The 19,804-nt window shown below is 31.9% G+C and overlaps 1 long non-coding RNA gene across 1 annotated transcript; it reads right to left on the minus strand.

The window, feature by feature from the left end:
• Positions 1-1,358: 1,358 nt before the first annotated feature.
• Positions 1,359-4,497, minus strand: LOC143046916 (uncharacterized). Its single transcript, XR_012969307.1, has 2 exons — positions 4,414-4,497; positions 1,359-2,008 (listed from the first exon to the last, which is right to left on the minus strand). It is a non-coding gene; the product is annotated as an uncharacterized LOC143046916 (long non-coding RNA).
• Positions 4,498-19,804: the final 15,307 nt, after the last annotated feature.

Below are 19,804 nucleotides of genomic sequence, written 5' to 3' on the forward strand. Positions count from 1 at the left end.
AATTTTATTGTTTACATAGTCTTCATACATCCTTATAGAAAGTATATGTAATTTTCTGAACGTTTAAATTCATAGTTAAACTGTATCCACGAAGTCCATTGCTATTGGTATCCAACGAATAATAATGAATCCACAGAATGAGTACATGTAAGTAATCTCGTTAAACTATCGTTATTGAAATGACACGTAGTTGTCCCTTTTTTCATATTTGACATGTGTGGACATCACCCCAATACAGCGTGTCACTTAGTATTTGGTGCGACCAAATTTGACTTCAAGTTAAACTTTAATTGTTATGATATGGTCGTGTTTTGGTCGATACTCTTTGATATTATACCAATTAAAACTTTCAACATTTTTTCCATGGTGGTGAGTGATAAAATTGAGGTAATACACAGATCATTGAAAGGGACATTAACTGTTAAATTCATATTCACCGACTCAAATTGTCATAATGGATTTATAACATACTAGAATATTTCTTGTGTATTTTAGTCTAGACGCCATATAATTAGCCATTTCGGTGATCTTCAAAGACTGCCGGATATATAGATATAATAAGATAGCGAACATCGTTGCAGAACTGTCATTTAAATTATCGTTTTTATCTGGATAAGAATGAGTTTTTTTATTTTATTTAAACAGGCCATCGAATAACAATGTTAACATCCTTTTCCTTTTACTATCCGAGCGCGCCTTATTCAGGCGTAACCCATCTGTACATGTAGTTTCTGGGTAAAATAGAAGTTCACAAAAATTGAACCAAACTGCCTGCTACATGCTTAGGATTATTTCCCTATTTAATTAATGGTTGAACCATATTTTGTTTTAAAACCTCGTACAGAAAAATGTCTTTTTAAGAACAAAAGGGTATATCTTCGAAGACAATCATTTAACTGTCACAAATTGAAAAAACTCATTTATTGAATTTAGATGAAGGATCTCCAATTGTCGTAACAAAAGTTTGGTTCCCCTTTTATCCCGAATTTGACCTACCGAATAAGACTTATCAACGGATTAGTACTAACGTAAGCAAGACGACAGGTGCCACATGTGGAACAGGATATGATTAATCTTCTAGTGGAGATCGTGTTGCCTAGTTTTTAGTATTATTTTTTATTTTGTGTTTAGTGTACTGTTTTTTGTTTGTTTTTGTTTTTCATTTTCTTGCTTTTCCGTACTGTGGTGTAAGAATGTTCGTAAACAAATATTTAGATATGTTTTTACAGTAGCAAATAATTTTAGTAACTTTGCAAAACAAATAACTAGAAGATGATACCATATGCCAAGTATAAATAAAATTATTATCCACTACAAAACATTCATTTAAAAATAGAGGAGAGATAATAACTATACCATTTGATTATCTATATATTTTATTGTTTATATCTTATGCCCTATTATATTTTATGTATAGTGCTACAATATATATCCCCTAATTGGAAAGTATTTAAAGAGATGAATAATTATCGTGTAAATGCATACAATAGTTATCAAAGGTACAAACTATATATATAGAACTGTACTTTGAAACCTTGAATTTACATCCCAAAGTCGGAAAATATTTCATCCAGTGTATGCATGGAATAATGAAGCTAGAGTTCAGTAAAAGAAACATTCATGTCTGCCATATTGGTTCTTATGTTATAAGAATTTCTTCGTCAATGCATACACTTCTTGTTGTAAGTCCAGCCAGTTCTATAATACAAATAGAATTTCCGAAAGTGTTCATTAAATTTTCGTAGTTTATCATTTATTTATATTTTTGAATATATGTTCCTTTCAGTTGCATGTTATTTATATTTGTCTGTCGTTTAACTAAAAGATGGTGTCCTTATACTTAAAGTGATGTCTATCCACGCATTCGGTGGTGGGGGTTTTCTTGTCTTCAATGCCACAATCACTAAAGATAAAACGATCGCAGTTGCAACAGCTACCTACTTGTACCTGTCAAATCGGTTGGCTCTGTTCTTCCTAAAGAAAGGCATCATGTTAAACAGAAACTACACTGAAAAATAAAAATATAAAATACTTCATGTTTAATAAATTGCACCTACTTATATTCTTAGACTCAACTAGAAATAAAATGGTGTTCCTGTATTTAGCAGGCCATAAATGAACTTAGAGACTCCAAGGAGCATGTGTCGCCCACCTGATATGTTTGTTTACAATCGATGCATGAAATAATGCAACCATTATAATTTTGCTTTAGTTTCAGAGATATAAGACAAAAACTGCATTTTATCCATATGTTCTGTTTTTAGTCATGTTGGCCTTGTTGGCTGGCAGTCGTGGTCATCGGACACATTTTATATACTAGATACCCTAATGATGATTGTGGCCAAGATTAAATGAATTTGCCTCCTTAGGTTCAGAGGAGTAGATTTTTGTAATAGATTACAAAAAATAACGAAACATTGTTAAAAATTTACCCTTTAAAGGCAAAAACTCCTTAAGGGGGCAATTGACAATTTTGGTCATGTTGACTTATTTGTAGATCTAACTTTGCTGAACATAATTGCTGTTTACATCTGCAGGTTATCTTCATCTATAATAATATTTGAAAGATAATAACCAAAGTCTGCCAAATGTCCTTAAAATTACCAATTATTGGGCAGCAACCCAACCACAGGTTGTCTGATTCGTCTGAAAATATCAAGACAGATTGACTTGAGCATGATGAACATTTTTATCCATTGTCAGATTTGCCCTTAATACTTTAGTTCACAGATATAAGCTAAAAACTGCATTTTACCTCTATGGTCTATGTTTAGCTATGTCGGCCATGTTGATTGACAGGTGGGTTCATCACACACATTTTATAACTAGTAACCAAAATAACCTAAATGATTATTTTGGCCAAGTTTTGTTGAATTTGTCTATTTTGTTTCAGACGAGAAGATTTTTGTAAAGAGGATTAAAAGATACCAGAGGGACAGTCAAACTCATAGATCGAAAATCAAATGACAACGGCGTGGCAGGCTTAAAAGAGAAAAAGACAAACAGACAAATATAAGTACATAACACAAAATATAGAAAACTAAAGATTAAGCGATACGAACCCCAACTAAAAATGTGGTGATCTCAGGTACTCCGGAAGCATGGGAAGGGTTATTACTCCTTTAGAGGTCCATCGACAATTTTGAAGAGCAGATTTTTGTAAAAATAAACGGACAACGGACGACGGACGCCAATTGATAAGAAAAGCTCACTTAGCCACTGGACCAGGTGAGCTTATAAGGAACAAGTCGACAAAATAAAGAGCACAGTTGATTCCCATGCGAATGCCAATAATTTGTTTAAGAACACGTCCATCAAACTTAATAAATAGGTTGTCAATGAAGACATAAAGCATCTAAATAAAATCAGTTTTAAGAAATTTCGATTTATCATTCCCTAACAAAAGATTTTTGTTTCGACGACGGTCATTTGAATCAATTCGTTCAAATTTTCAATCAATAAATAATTGTGTAGAGGGTAGAAAAGTCTAAATTAGGATGTATAGCTATTTAATACAAGTGAATAGAATTTAAGCAAAAGACATTTGTTTTAAATATGAATAACAACATTATATATTTTTAAAGCCATTTTACACCAGGATCGATGCTCCTGCTGTTTGATTTTTGTTGACAGAAATGTTAATTGAATTTGTATTAATGATTTTATGCTCTTCCCTTTTATTCCTGACTGGGAACAGACATTTTCTGGCGAAAACAGTGGGTTAAACCTGTTTTGGTTTGGCTAACCTATGATAGTTGTTTATAGTTCCATTCTATTGACCAAGCTTGCTATACCAAACTTATGTAGAAATTAAACGTGCAACGGATATTAATTTAGTACCAACTAAATAGGTATTAGTATATCATGTATATATAGAAAACTCGTCTGTCAAAGCCTTTGATTCTGTAAATGAAAAAAAAATCCCTGTATCTACAAGAACAATTGTTTTGAAACTTAAAGAGTGGACATATTTTAAATTGGTTGTCTACTCGAAATCCTTTTTTCATCTTCCTCTATTAAACGGGGCAGTCAGTGTTTATCTTCTTTTACAAAAAGAAATATGCCTTTAAACTATCTTCTTATGAATTGGCTGTAATTGAAAGAAAACAAAGGATGTTTAGGAAATTCCATGGTTTTGATTGAACATAGTTCTCTCGCTGTCTTGTATGGAAGAATCTATTTAAACGAAGATGTTTTATATACAACATTAATATTTAATGGCGTTGTGACAAAGGTCACACATTGTTGATGACATCAAGACATGCTGGAAAATCATCTATGTCTTTATTTATTTTAAATAACCTATCCAACGTTAAGAGATCTATCATGTCTTCTTTATACATTGACTACTGGTATAAGAAAAAGATATCTACAAAAAGGTTAAGAAATTCATTCTAAACAATATTTACTTACCGTTATCTTGTTTACACAATATATCAAGTACTTTTTGCACTAAAATAATGTATTTCCTGTCGTGTTTCCTATTTTGAATTCTACTTTTACTTTCGCTATTAATAGATCAGGTGTTTCATAGTGTCATGCATAACAATGAAAGATAACAAAAATATTCCCTGAGGAAAACTATAAAATGTCCCTTAGCAAATGGCAAAATAAAAAACAATAATCACAAACAGGTAAAAAAAACCAAAAACAAAACAATCAAATATGCCATCAAAGAAAAACAAAAAGGCATATAGACAAGTCACACCAATATTTCATAACAGTAAAGAGCATAGCTACAAATGTAGTTAGTAGGTTGTAAGTCACGAAAAATTACCAAATGTCTTATAAAAGTAAAGAAAAACATTTCATTCGCTATTGCTTTGAGTTATCAGTTTTAGTCTTCTTGTTTTAAAAAGATAATGTTAATTTATAAAAAAAAAAATATCGGTTTTGACAACAACTGGTGATGAAACTAGGGATGTCAACGAATACTCGAGTACTTGAGTATCGTTCAGTAGAACCGTGTTTCGAATACCAAATTGATACTTGACTAATTGGTTTCCTGTAAGAATGCTGCTGCTTTCTAAAGCTTAAACAAAAAATATGTTTACCCAGAGTGCTCCCAGGAAATATGATATTAATCAAATTTAATAAAAAATAAAATACGATTCGAATGATCTCTTTGATGTTTTTTGCCTAAATTACCCCAAATTATGACGTATGTTTTGTTTTATTCGGCATGTAGGTTCTTAATCTCAAGAAAACGCATGACACTTGAAAGGACTATTTAAGTTGAGGCAAGGTCAACTCTTTAAATGCATGGGTGTGGTAAATAATGTTTGTGTCTTCTGACAGAGGATTATGGCGTGTGCTATGTAAGTTTATCACTGTGTTCCGTACCAATCAGTGTACCTTTGACGTCAGCGTAACTGTTTATTCATTTGATGACATGTCTAGACAAAAAGTTATTCTAATATTCTTTTTAAATATTTAACATATGGGTACTTCACTTCAGAATTACATTGTATATATCGTGTTCCATTCCGTTTCATTTTCATTTTGATCTATTTGTTTACATGAAATACAAAAATAACAATCGGAAAATCCACTTTTCCTTTAGAGAATCTCTGTATATATATGCCTTTCATCAAAACCTCGAGATAAACAAAAATAGAAATTAGGACAACATTCAAACTTAAAAAATATATATATTTCCTGTAGTATTTTATATCCTCAAAGACAATCATTGAAATATCCATATATGGCAAAAAAGTTATCTAGAAAATTTTGAATAGACAACGCCCAATAGTGCGACGAATGCGGCAAAAACACCGACTGGTAACTTCCAACTATTTCCCGGATTGTGAGGCATGTCGTTTTGATGATCATCCTCTTGACTCTCTTTAATTTAGACTTCTTCTTTGTTAAATGTAATCAAATTCTTTAGTTTTGCCATTAGATTTCCTAACTGTCTTTCCATTTCACCCCCTTTGCATTTGTTGTCAAATACAACATATTTGTTTCCACATTTTCCAAATACATTCATTGCGTCCTCGGGTAAACTTTTAAGGTATTGATCAATATCTGGGTCTTGGTCATGGTCATCTTTAACCCTGTCTTTCCAAACATCAAAATTTTTAAGGCGACAACTACATACTTGAACATTTTTTCTCCGAACAAATTCTGGTATTGAAGAGACATTTTGTTGAAATCGACGGCACGGGTCATTTCTGTGACCAAAAGAAATACATGGGGACCTTCATCTGTCATTTGAAGACCTATCTTAATTTCATCTAAAAGTTCTTTATTCTCGTTTTCAACTCCCCAAATACCAGGGGTGTCGATTATGGATAGTCGTTTCCCAAATCTTTCGCCTGTATGGGATTTGCATTTAATGGTAATAGGCCGAAATCCGTTACCGACACTGCTGTTTTGTCACCGAGAAGATTATTTCTTGTACGACTTTTACCAGCACCGGACGGGCATAAAAGCATTGCCCTAATCTCCTGGTTTGGTTGGTTCGGAAAATTCTGAAATAAAAACACATTTGGATTTCCAGTTTTTGTGTTATATCATCTGAGAAATTATATTTCAAAAGACAACCATTATTTTATTTGTAAATTGACATTGATGTGACTGCATGTCAGTAAAATTGTCATCTTTCACGAAAGACAAAAACATTATATCTGCAAGGTATACCATTTACTTGCTATGTTCTGTGTTACTACCCTAAATAGAGCCGAATAGTAAAGGCATCACTCGAGTTACGAAAACTATATTTTATAAAGCTTAGTTGGCCAAGTGGTCACTGACACTTGACATAGTCCAGGTGTTTTTAACACGAAGTAACAGAAGTAGGGTTTTTAATAACAAGAACAAAACATGGACAATTCAATTTTGCAGATCATTCATTGTTGGTATAAATGCAATGTGAAATATGGTTTCAGACGTGCATAAAAAGGGCACGTCTAACTTGAAGTCCAAAGCATGATAAATACATATCTTATCCACACATTAACATCATGCACATTCCCATTTATAATATTTGGCCATGGACCAAAAGCAGACATGAATTAATCAAATTAAATATAAGTATATTATTTATCGACACATCGCTTTAGCTTCTTAAAAAATTGTCAGATTGAATAGGTGAAAACTGCGATGAAAATATTTACTTACCATTTTTGCATGTCAAGTTCTTTTGTTTCTTTTTATAATTTGAATTTATATATTAATGTAGTTCTTCCGGCTTCAAATTCTACTTCCGATTTAGATACACCTATTTGCACTCAAGCTAAAGTTAACATCATTTGTCTATTAGGAAACAAAATGCCCTGCTTCAAATTATATCAACATTTTTTAATCAATGAATTAAACGTAAGTCGAATTATTGCAATTAAATATAGTTCAACAAGAACGAGACTGTTAATTCCACTAAATTTTGTTTTGATAATCTCAAGGCTGATTAACACAGGAACCTGGTGTTTCGTAGTATTCGTTTGTTGATGTGTTTTTCGTTTCTCGTTCTTTATATAGATTAAACTGTTGGTTTTCACGTTTAAATGATTTTACACTGGTAAATTCAAGGGCCCGTTATTTCTTACTGTTCGGTGTGAGCCAAGACTCTGTTTTGAAGACCGTACTTTGACCTACAATGGTTTTTCTTTTACAAATTGTGACTTAGAAAGAGAGTTGTCTCATTGGTTCTCGTACCACATCTTCTTATATCTATTTACAACTCTTTAAACTTTTGAATTTGCCACATTAGTTTGAAAAAAAAAAGGATTCATACTTATCTCTCACTGTGATAAACACATTTTTGTGAGTGAAATAGGATGTTGATATTCCTTGAACTCTCTAGGATTCTTTGATGGATTCTGTCTTCAACTGTTCAGAAAAAAAATACACTCTTCGTTGTTTTTTTTACACCAAATTCATTTGGTAAAAAAAAATTACCGAAAACACCGTTGCAGAATATTTTTTTAAAGTTTTTAAACATATTCAATAACATCAGATGTAAAAAAATTATTCTGACTTGGTTTGTTTGTACTAAAGTTTAATTTCATGAATTCTTTTGATTGGATTGCTTTTGATTTTAAACTTATTCAGGAGAATATAATATCATAATTATTAATATAGATTTATTCAATTTCATGGCTCCTATTTGAAATTTGGTACAACGTTCAATTTGAATCCTCGTGATACAAATATGAAAATTCCAATATCATCAGGGAGATTTCCGGATTCTGATTTGTACTTGATTTATACGAATTGATCAAATTCCGGTTTATTTCCCGTAGAAAAAGAATTAGAATGATACTAGATTCCACTTAATTTTATAAGTTCTATAAAATAGAAAGGCAACAGTAGTCTACCGCTGTTCAAAAGTCATAAATTGATTGAGAGAAAACAAATCGGAGTTACAAACTAAAACTGAGGGAAACACATCAACGTTGTCTTCTGGCTAAACAATCAACAAATGCATTAAAAACAAATGCTCGTTAAATTCCTTCCCATATTCAAATAATTAAAAAATAAATGAAATCAATATGAAAAAGTAAATAATATTTTTTCTACAAAACTACCGATAATTTTGGTACTTAACTGAGAAGGGTTTAGTGCACACATTCACTTTTGAAACTTTTACATCCTACTTTTCGATATGGAGTTTGCTAATTGAAATTGAGTATATTGTGCACTGCATTATAAAAATGTATTGTTCATCTCATTCGTTGTTCCACAATTAAAATAGTCTCATCAACTTTTTTATTAATGAAATGCACATTTATACCTCGGGGGTTGAAGGCATATAAACAATACAATACAAATAATAATACTTTACTTTTTTTACCCCCAGATAACATTGTGCACAATGTTGTACGCCTTATATCTTTCATGAGCATTTATATCACATGTCCTATTATTTTCATACGGAAAAAGTTATGCAGCGCATTTATTTAGAGTATCACAGAAGGAAGTATTTATTGGTTGTTGTTTACTTGACATTCAGTGACTTCTTTCATATCCATGATCTGAACATTGTAGAACAATAACTTTAATGTTAAATGTTTACTTGTTATATTTGATTAAACAGATTATATTTTTATGAAGGAAGAAAGATAACCACTAGTCTTTTCTTAGGAAAAAACTGCCTTACGGTACGTCATGGTTACAATGTATTGAGGGTTTGGTTTCGGGGTTTTACATTTTTGTATGCTTGTCTTAATTTTCTGTTAATGTGCTTTGTCTATATGCCTGTTCGTGCTTCTTTATTACATATTTGGTTGCTTTTATAGTGATTATTGTTAAATGCTGTACCCTATTTTTGACATTTTTACTTATTATGTTTTATTGTTTTGTTCACACATCGTTGTCAATATATTGTAATTTGATGCAACTATCATTCAAGTGTGAGGTTTAACCCATCATTTTCTACATAAAGATGCCTGCATCAAGTAAGGAATATGACAGTTGTTATCAATTCGTTTGATGTGTTTCATGTTTTATAAATTTGCTGTTTACAAAATTTCGAATTTTTCGAAAAACTAAGGATTTTATTATCCCAGGCATAGATTTACCTCAGACGTATTTGACACAACTTTTTGGAATTTTGGATCCTCAATGCTCTTCAACTTTGTACTTGTTTGGCTCCATAAATATTTTGATATGAGCGTCACTGATGAGTCTTATATAGACAAAACGCGTGTTTGGCGTACTAAATTATAATCCTGCCTTTTATTTTGCCATTCGTAAACAATCAGATTTTCTTACATTAGAAATAGCTGAAGGTATTCAACCATTATCAAAAGCGATCGCACCATTTAGTTTCGAGCGTAATTGATAAAAAGTTTATCATTTTTATGATAATTACAGCATATTATGTTTTGAACAGCTAGTGCAGTATCGCTGCTCTTGTGAACTTTTTTATGGTTTTTTTTTAGTTCATAAAGTATTGTGATTGTATTAAACCTGAGGTTGAAACTCCCTCTGTGCAAAGTTGACGTTAGGCGTTTTTTGTTGTTCTATGAAGACTACTAATAGAATATCATAGATTATTACCAACAGATAATTGATCTATACAGATGGATATAAGAAAAGATATACGATAAGTTAGAAACAAGCAAAAAATACACACTCAGTCATTTCGATGAAAAAAACCTTGATAAAGTTTCCACAATATATACAACAATTAGAATTGAAATATACCAATGATAATGAACGACATACATGTTTTTGTGTTAACCACGAACTTCTGTGTTTTGTGTAAATGACACACACAAAACATGTTACGATATCAAGCAAATCCCGGATGTAATTTCTAGTTCAAAACATTCGATTGAAGCTGTAAATTAGTGTTTAAATGACATTATAACAAATTTGCATACTAGAAATCGTGACGGGGATAACAAAACTAAAATGTTCAGTTAGCAGAAGAAAGACATTCTAACAGAGTTTGCAACATTCTGTGAAGAAGTCATTCAAAATAAAATGATGCAGAGATATAGACTATCACGTTGAAGAAAACATAACGTTTTGGATAAATTTTGACGAACGAATCAAAGACATGAAACAAAAGCTTCGCGATTTTGATTGAATGACATTGTTTTGGTCAGATTTTAAAATAATTTAGGGAAATAAAGAGGTTCAAAAATATGTCCACAAAGAAGAACTCCAGTTACAATCTTTATTTGATAATAATCAACTTGATGAGAGCTGTATGAAGGTAAATGTCAGTAAGCGATCTTACTTGACAAACTTTACAATAGGGTGAGAAATTTTCCTGCAGTTTATTCAACTAAAAGTGAAAATTTCAGAAAAGACAAAAGATACAGATGCAAACCTCTGTAAGTATCAAAAATTCAAATCTTGGTTTAGCTTAAAAATTTGACAATGAAGATGGATCCCGAAATCGAAGTATTATAGGTTGCACGTATATGCCGGATGGACATTTTTTTCATTGAGCCAGGTTTTAATAATACATGAAAGCGATTATGGTTCGTTTCAGGATAGAATTGAAGGTCGTGGACCCGTTTTGATGTCGCAGCAATTGATAATACATATATTGCTGAAACGTCAGGCTCTGAATCTGTTAATGGTCTGTATAACATTGTAAGCCAGAAAGTAATAAAAACAATAAAATAAATGGTCAGTGTTACAGTATCACATACCAAAGTGGTTCACTCTTCTATTGGGTTGAGGGAAAAGGTATAGAGACGATGGCTTCTGTCCGATAACACCATTTCAGAATTTAACACAAAAGTCCTGCCATGTGGAATGTCAATAACAATAGTGGTAACAATATTTGCTTTGTCAATCACGAAAGCGATATAGTTAAACTATTTGACTCTTCTTCAAAAGTCTGCTGAACATTTCCATTACAAACACTTTTTGCGTGATCCACAGGGTGTGACGTCACATAAGCGTTTACCTTATTGGTCACACTACAAATAATGACGTGTGCATATCCAGTGATAACATGGAATGCAAACAAAACCTATCTAAGGATGAGGGTCTACTTAATTCCAACATCCATTGATTTTGATGGTAGGTGAAATAGTTTCATGGTTGAAAGATGGGATGGAACGGTTCTTTTTTTATAACTGTCACTAAAAAGTCATGAATTTAACGACTGATTCCGACCTTTCATATCCATGGGTTAATGACACAACCTCGTAACTGAAAATGTGTCACTTTACAGAAACTGACATAGAAAGTTTGAATGTCAGTATAAATTTCATTTTACCTTAAAAATTTATCAAATAAACTTTGATTGCGCAAATACTTATAATGATTATAATTTTATAATTAAGTGCTAGTTGGATGACAGATAACCGATAACAATGCACTTCATTATCATAAAACAATTTGTTATTATAAAACCCCCATGCAACCACGCATTCCATATTGCTAGATAGGACTCGACACTATTTCAAGATCATTTAAGGTTATTTGTTTACATCAATATTTTAATTTACCAAACACTCTACCTTTGTCGCATGTCTAGAAACCTCCAATGAGTAACTTATTACAAATGACAAACTCGATCATTTATTGTATGTCACTAAGTACATTTGGACTTCACATCATTTATTCGAATAATAACTACACACTTAACTTACTTTGTATATGTCAAAATAACATTATTGACGATTCAATGAATAAATCTACTAAAATAGAAAATATTTCTAAGAAAAGTGAACGATGTTCCGTCGAGTAAGTTATTTACGACCAATGTGATTGCAACCTTTTTATATGCAGCTTTGATTGAAATGGCAGTAAACTGTTTATCGCCAATCGACAATTTCTTTTCAGACACAAAATATAATAATATCACCAATGACGTCACATTTAATTCTGTCATTGATTTACATAACACATAAGCTGACGGGTAATATACAATGACATTTTTAATTTGACATTATTCCTTCTACTTGTTTAATTTATCGAATGTAGTCTTTATCTGTCGGTCTACGTGGGTTGTTATCTCAAATAGTACCGTAGTCTCACATAGTACCCCGTAGTCCTAATAGATATACGATATGGAGGTAAAAAACTTACAAATAGGGACTAAAAGGACACAGGGCACCCCATTGTAGGGAAGCAACAGCAAGCCGTTCAAACAGATCGATAAAAAAGTTACAAATTCTGATCACGAGTATCCTAAATTAAACTTCAAAAGATCTTCTTGGAGTCGTATATCTAAGTACCGCCTCGGTCAAAATCGATACCCTATATACCGCTATGACAGCGTTTTTGTGTCTTTGGCATATTATTTGTATTCTCAAGTTTAAACTTATTCTGGAATCGGATATAAAAGCAAGACAGTCACGAGTCTTTGAAAACTATGCAGAATCTTACTTGACTTGAGATATCTTCACTCTATTTCGCTGTCAGTTCTATGTTGATATTTTGTTTGTTTGTTTGTTAGTTTGTTTGTTTGTTAGTTTGTTTGTTTGTTTTTTGTTTGTTTGTTTGTTTTTCTGTTTTTTTGTTTTTGTTTCCGGTATTTTTTTTTTAATTCTTATTCTATCGTTCACATCAAGCAACAACAAGCACATTTACGACAGGTTATACCAAAAACTGTACTATAGACATTCAACTGAATATATATCGTATTTTTGATATTTCGTGTACACATGTATCGATTTAGGTAACCTAACATATGTATTATAACCCAATCTCTTTCGTTTTCAAAATGTTCTATAACATTAACATAACATCGAATTTTAATGCTATCCTAAGTAATTCCTATATCTAACATATAAATAAATATTTGCCTCTAAACGAAATGTAAATTGCATGTAATCAGAATTTTAATGTTTTATACATTTTAACCATGATATTAAATGTTATATATAATGCATTCACACAACGTAAAAGAAACCGACTAGACTTCTACTAAAAGTTGAATGTTGTATCACCTGAAGCCGAGGCCAATTAAATCTACCTAGTGAACGATATGCAAAATTATAGTCGGCCAAAAATTGGCCTTCAATTAAGAAAATACGAATGATAAAATTGATGTCTACTTCTTTGGATTTTAAGTTTTTGGGTTTTGTCGTTCAAATTAAAAGGAGGTAAGAAAAGTGCTTCGGACGTACTTAATCAATTACGTTATTTTCATTTCCTCTATCATTGGAGTGTATCGCTAATAAGGGACTGATAGCTATTCTCATTGAGCAGATGTATATATTTCCTGCCAATAATGTCCATGCTCATATCTTCAATTATAGCACGAATGTTTTATTCGATTAATAAAAGTCTCGAAAGAAACAATTTTGAACATTTCTCAAGGTCAGATTCCTGCGAGAACTGTAAATATCATCCAAACACTGACTTGTCTGAAACAAATATTTCGTAGTCTCTCTCAAACAGATGGATTTAAACTTTACAAGACATCATTCTGGATCCATATATCCATCTCAAACTGTTATTGAGGTTGGTTGGCTAAAAAGTTTGGGTTATCATAAAAAGCATATATGCTTCAACCTACATGTATAAACATAAATTAATGATTATAAACTAAATGGCCGAAAAGAGGTTTCTTTAAATCTGTTACAAGTGAAACAGAATAAAGTTGAATCTGTACAAATCTGAAAGTGTGCTGTACACAGAATTATTACTTTTATCATCAGATTGACAACGAAGCTGGTTATGTTCTATTTCCCAAGAACGATACTTGTAGAATCTAGCCATCTGTTGCATTTAAGTTTGTGAAACTTTAAGGTTCATAGAAATCTGCATCAGTGGGTCTATTAGTCCGAAAATGTTTATCAAATAAACTCGATTTTTAAAAGATATCTCCCAAATAAATCACGGGTTGATAGCTGGCCATGAAAAAAACAATGATAAAAATTAGTTCAGTGTAACAAGCGACAACAGTTCATATATCAACAACTATTTGACATATCCTCAAATAACGTTGATCATTTCTAACATATGAAAAAAACTCTTTATAGTTTAGTTACGTCCGAAGTACTATTCTGGATGTTCCTTGATAGTCGCTCGAAGCCAAAATTTGAACCCCAAAATGTATTAAAATCAAGACACTGTAAAAGTTAGCTCAAAGTACTCAATATTCGTACATGTAAATATTGGCTTTTCACACACTTATATTGTCCACTGTATAATCAAGTAGTTTTGAAACAGTAGCAAGATTACAAGTAGTATGAAATGGGGTCAGTCCCCCACCAACCCCCACCGGAAGTCACGTCATAGCTTATCCTCTTAACGATGAAGTTATATCCGGTCTATAATCTCTTGACCCTCTGAACTGCTACTTAACATCTGGGTTATAATCCTCTGAACTGAAATGGATTAATCTCGTAATCCTCTTAACTGCTACTTAACATCCGAGTTGTAATCTTCTTAACTGACGTGGATTAATCTCATAATCCTCTTATCTTGTACTTAGCATCCTGGTTATAATCCTCTTAACTGAAGTAGATTAATCTTGTTATCCTCTTAACTGCTACTTAACATCCTGATTTAAATCCGGTGGGGAAAAATTAGCGGAAATGTTTTTAATCCCCTACCCTCCTACGTATGATCTTGTAAACGTGGCATACACGTTGATCTATCCACGTTTACATCCTAAAGTTTAATCTTGTAAACGTATAATCTGAATGCAAAAAGTTTATAAACTAAGAAAAAACGTTTGTTATACAGAATACATCATCAGTATTTACATAAGAACAAATAGTAGGAATCTCCAAAATTTTAATATGTATACACTATTAAGAGAAAGAGAACAGGGAAGATCAGACGATCACGAAGAGGTCACAAAAAGACTGCTAATTTGATAAGGAACAGGGTTGACAGACTTCATCATGAAGAACTATATCGGTGTCCTGTAGAAACATGGCTTCTGAATAACGGTTACATTGTTTGTATTCTATACAACTTTGAACACCACCCAGAGTTTATTGAAGATCTATATTTTTGTGGCTGTTACTTTGATGCAGTGTAAGCAGACTACAAGTGTATGGATCCTGTCAACTACCAATAAGAAAAATCCATGTATTTCATTTATATGTGTACAACAGTCCTTTTAAGGACCAACAAATCATTCAAAAAGAGTTTATTATTGTTGTACATGATCAGTTCGATTTTCTTCTCCAACGAATATGAAATATCTACACAAGGTTCACAACTTGTTTATTTTCGAAGAAAAGAAAACTAGATTGTATATTTTATTACTTTCAATTGATAAACATACATTATTTCAACTAAACAACAATATGATAACAAAAGTTTTCATATTGAAAATTGGAAATTACATCTTCTTAATGAACTTCTCCTATAAAATACAGACATATATATATTTTGAGTATTAAAAAAAAATCATTTTGAGTTAAGATAACAGAGAGGATGAGCACAGAAAACCTTCAAACAGTGGTGTTTTTTTCCGACAAAATGTACCAAAAGCAGAGATCGTGTATTTTTGTCAGATGATAATAGTTTTCATTTATGTTATTGCGGCAGTTGTTAATTTGTCAACACAAAATGGGAGTATAGAACTATTGGTTAGTTTATTAAGTGATTGTAATGGTTACATTTTACCAAACCCTTCCATAAATAAAATATAAATGAGATTCACATAAAAAGAAGGGAGGAAAACAGATTGTTCGAGTAACCCTCCTTCTAACCACGTGACTGAAACGTTCACCATACGTTTCGTTTATCTCTTTATGAATCATCATGGACAATTTAATCCGCAACCGCAATTATAAAAGCACACAGTCATATCAATGGCACATGCACTGGTGGATTTATCCAAGGAGGTGAACGGTTGTGAATTTGATCACTTGCATACTGATTTATTCAAGAAACATATTGAGTGTTAAATAGATGAAACAACAAAAGTGGTGGTGAGGAAAAGAGGTAAACATACTCGAATACAGCTTGTTATTAAAGGGAAAAAGATTCTGATCACTAAAGAAAATTTGACGAAACTGTGTAATCTAAAGGAAAGCATCTTATTTCTCCATTCATTTATAGATGAACACTGATAGTACAATGGTGGCAGTTAAAGTTGGTATGGAAAAAAGACTACTTTTAACTATATTACTGTTTTCCTTTGCTGAATTATTGGATGAAATGGTGCAAAAATTATCACAGAAGTTTTGTCAGGGATGCAAAGTTGAACATGGATCACAACATAGACACGAATGTTTAATTGATAGTGAACTGGATAAACTCGAAAAACATTTTGAACAGGCGTTCTGTGAGTTTAAATACAGTCACATACTAGAAAATACAGAGAAAATGTGAGAACATTAACCTTGGAAAAGAGTGTCATTTTAAACTTTTTCATTCTTCATGTGTTGTCCATGGACACACTTCGATCAGTGAAATGAGAGTGAGTGTTTATAATTTAACGGAAAGGAAATTAAAACTTGAAGGACGTTTCACACAGTAATATTGTATTTTGTGTTAATATATGTATATTTCATTTAATAAACTTGTACAATGTATATTGATGTGAAATTTTTTGTTGTGTATTAATTTTTTCAGGTAAAGATAAAAATGTTATATCATTTCATTAGTTTTCGTAATCATTCGTTTATTTCCGTATGTATATATATTTCCGGTAGTATTCGGAAACATTCGTTTATTTCCGGTAGTATTCAGTAACATTCGTTTATTTCCGAATGTTTAATTATTTCCGGTAGTAGTCGGAAACATTCGTTTATTTCCGATTGTAAAGTAATTTCCGATCATTTCCGGAATCGTTCTTTGATATCTGCTTTTTCATTCCGGAATCATTAGGTTGCTTCCGTATTTTACTTCATTGGTCGCATTTTATTGTGTACTTAATTTCTTTTTTCTGGTTATTTATTTTGTTTCTTTTTTTTTCTTTGACTCTGACAAAACAGTAAGCGGTATCCGCCTAATGAGACCCCGTTCATGACCTTGACTGTCATATTGTCAATATGATTCTGTTCAGGCGATTATTTTCTTATATGTATTGTGCGATGAACATTATGTTAGGTCATCTGATAAAGGCATCAATAGTTTATCGGTGTCCGAAAGTAATAAATTGATTGAGTGAAAAAAAATCCAGGTTAAAAACTATATCCGGGAGAAACACATCAACAACTATATATGTACTTATATATATTACACTGTTTTATGATTGTCTTCTACATGTATGCAAATATTGATGTACGTACAATTTAAATTACATATAAAAGATACTTGTACCAAAGGGAATTGTTGTTTCGGTGGGATACATACACGTGTATAAATAAACAGATTTCTGTAGATGAAATCTGTTATACATGTTATAGTGGCACTAAAAGTTGCTTTCAAAAAGGCATGGGATTTTTTAAATACGAAATTATTATCGCTCATTTTTTTTTAAAGAATTCTACATTTACGGTTACTGCTGTTCACTTGTTTACAACGACTATCGTACCGAAATTATTTTTTCCTCCTGTAAAATAGCTTCTGAATACAGTCATAACGTAGAACATATTCTGAGAATTACAAAGGAAGGAAAACGGGAGAGACAGAATGATCAGTGTACTCGCTATTAATTATTTTCTTTTCCCGTTAACAATGTGGCAAAATTCGCTACACAATAGTTTTAGTTATATTACATTTCATGGCTTTAATGATAGCCTCATAGCATCATTCGCTAAGCCTGCTAGGGTTTCTTATCTCCTTAGGTTTTGAGTTGAATCTTCATTTGCTTATTTGTAATTTTTCTTTTTCAGCTGATAGAAAAATGAAAGTATGCAGTTGGTATACGAGGAAGGATCTGTGGTACACTTATCTGAGATTGCTATGAGTAATGACATATTGAGGTATGTTTTAAAATGGAATAAGATCAAGATAAAGGGTATTAATTTCCAATTCACAAACAATCAGATTTCTTTAACGTTATAAATAGCTGAAGGTATTCACATTTATCATAAACACTCGCACCATTTGATTTCGAACGTATTTGATAATCATTTTTATGGTAATCAAGCAATATTACTTTTGAACAGTTTTAGATCAGTACCGCTGAACATTTGAATGGTTATATTCAGTTCCTAAAGTATTGTAATTGTATTAAGTCTGAGGTTGGAATTCCGTCTGAGCAAAGTTGACGTAAGACGGATTTTGTTGTTCTAATTTAGACAACTAATAGAACATTATAAGTTATCATCAACAGATAATTGAATTTTATACATAGAAATAAAATATACTTACCTTTGTCAATGTATATCATCCCGACCGAACTCGGAGATGATAGAATCATCGTATATATTTTAATTTAGTAACATAACCGAATTTAATCGTTTTCAAACAGTTGTTTGTTGTTACAAATAATTGTGATGGAAAGAAATGCCTTCCCACACTTAATGCATATCAGTTGACTGTATGCACAACAAAAGAATATCATATTGGACTAAACTCCTTGATGCTTTTCGTAAATGTTTGTTTATTTTGAGATTGTAACACAGTGATGACTGCTGTAACCATATTTTGACTATTTTACCGATTATGTTTGTTTTGTTCACGCATCGTTGTAAAAATAACGGAATTTGATGAGATTCTCATATAAGTGAAAGGTTAAGCGCTATAAAACCAGGTTCAATCCACCATTTTCTACACTAGAAAATGCCTGTACCAAGTCAGGAATATGACAGTTGTGGTCCATCCGTTTGATGTTTTTTATCATTTAATTTTGTCTTTTGATTGGGGACTTTCCGTTTTGAATTTTCCACGGAGTTCAGTAGTTTTGTGATTTTAATTCTTTGCATACAAGTTATAGCTGCTCTTAATAGACATAAATAATTAACAGTAATATAAAACGTAGGAGTCAAACTATTAATTGAGGAAAACACGAAGCATCACACATCAGGTATAACAAACTGAGGCAATATATCAATACTAGATTGCACCGATGATATCGGAAGATTTCCTTATGCCGTAACTACTATTCAGTTCCTTTTCTCGAATGTGGCCTACCGACTAAGGCTATTCGATGGAGCCTTCATCAACGACCTTACCAAGGCTAACGAATGTTTGATTTCTCACATACTTGTTAACATCTGCAATCTTTGTATGTGTCTGCCCCATGTCACATAAGCATGTTAGTCGGTGGTTATCGATGGTTTTTATCAGAAATTTCTTTTTCGTTTGTTTATTGGCTTGCCATAAATCAGGCCGTTGGTTTCCTTTTTAAATTATTTCACATTTTTTTTGTTAGGAATTTTATAGCTTACTTTACGGTATGGATTTTGGAACATATTTAAGGAAGTTCGCTACTCATTTTCAAAATAAATAGCTTTTCATAAAACTAGTATATATAAATAGGGGATTCATTAAGGAATCAAAAAGGAAAAAAAATATATAGAGGTCAATG

The sequence above is a fragment of the Mytilus galloprovincialis genome, chromosome 9 (assembly GCF_965363235.1).
Source record: "Mytilus galloprovincialis chromosome 9, xbMytGall1.hap1.1, whole genome shotgun sequence".
Taxonomy (NCBI): Eukaryota; Metazoa; Mollusca; class Bivalvia; order Mytilida; family Mytilidae; genus Mytilus; species Mytilus galloprovincialis.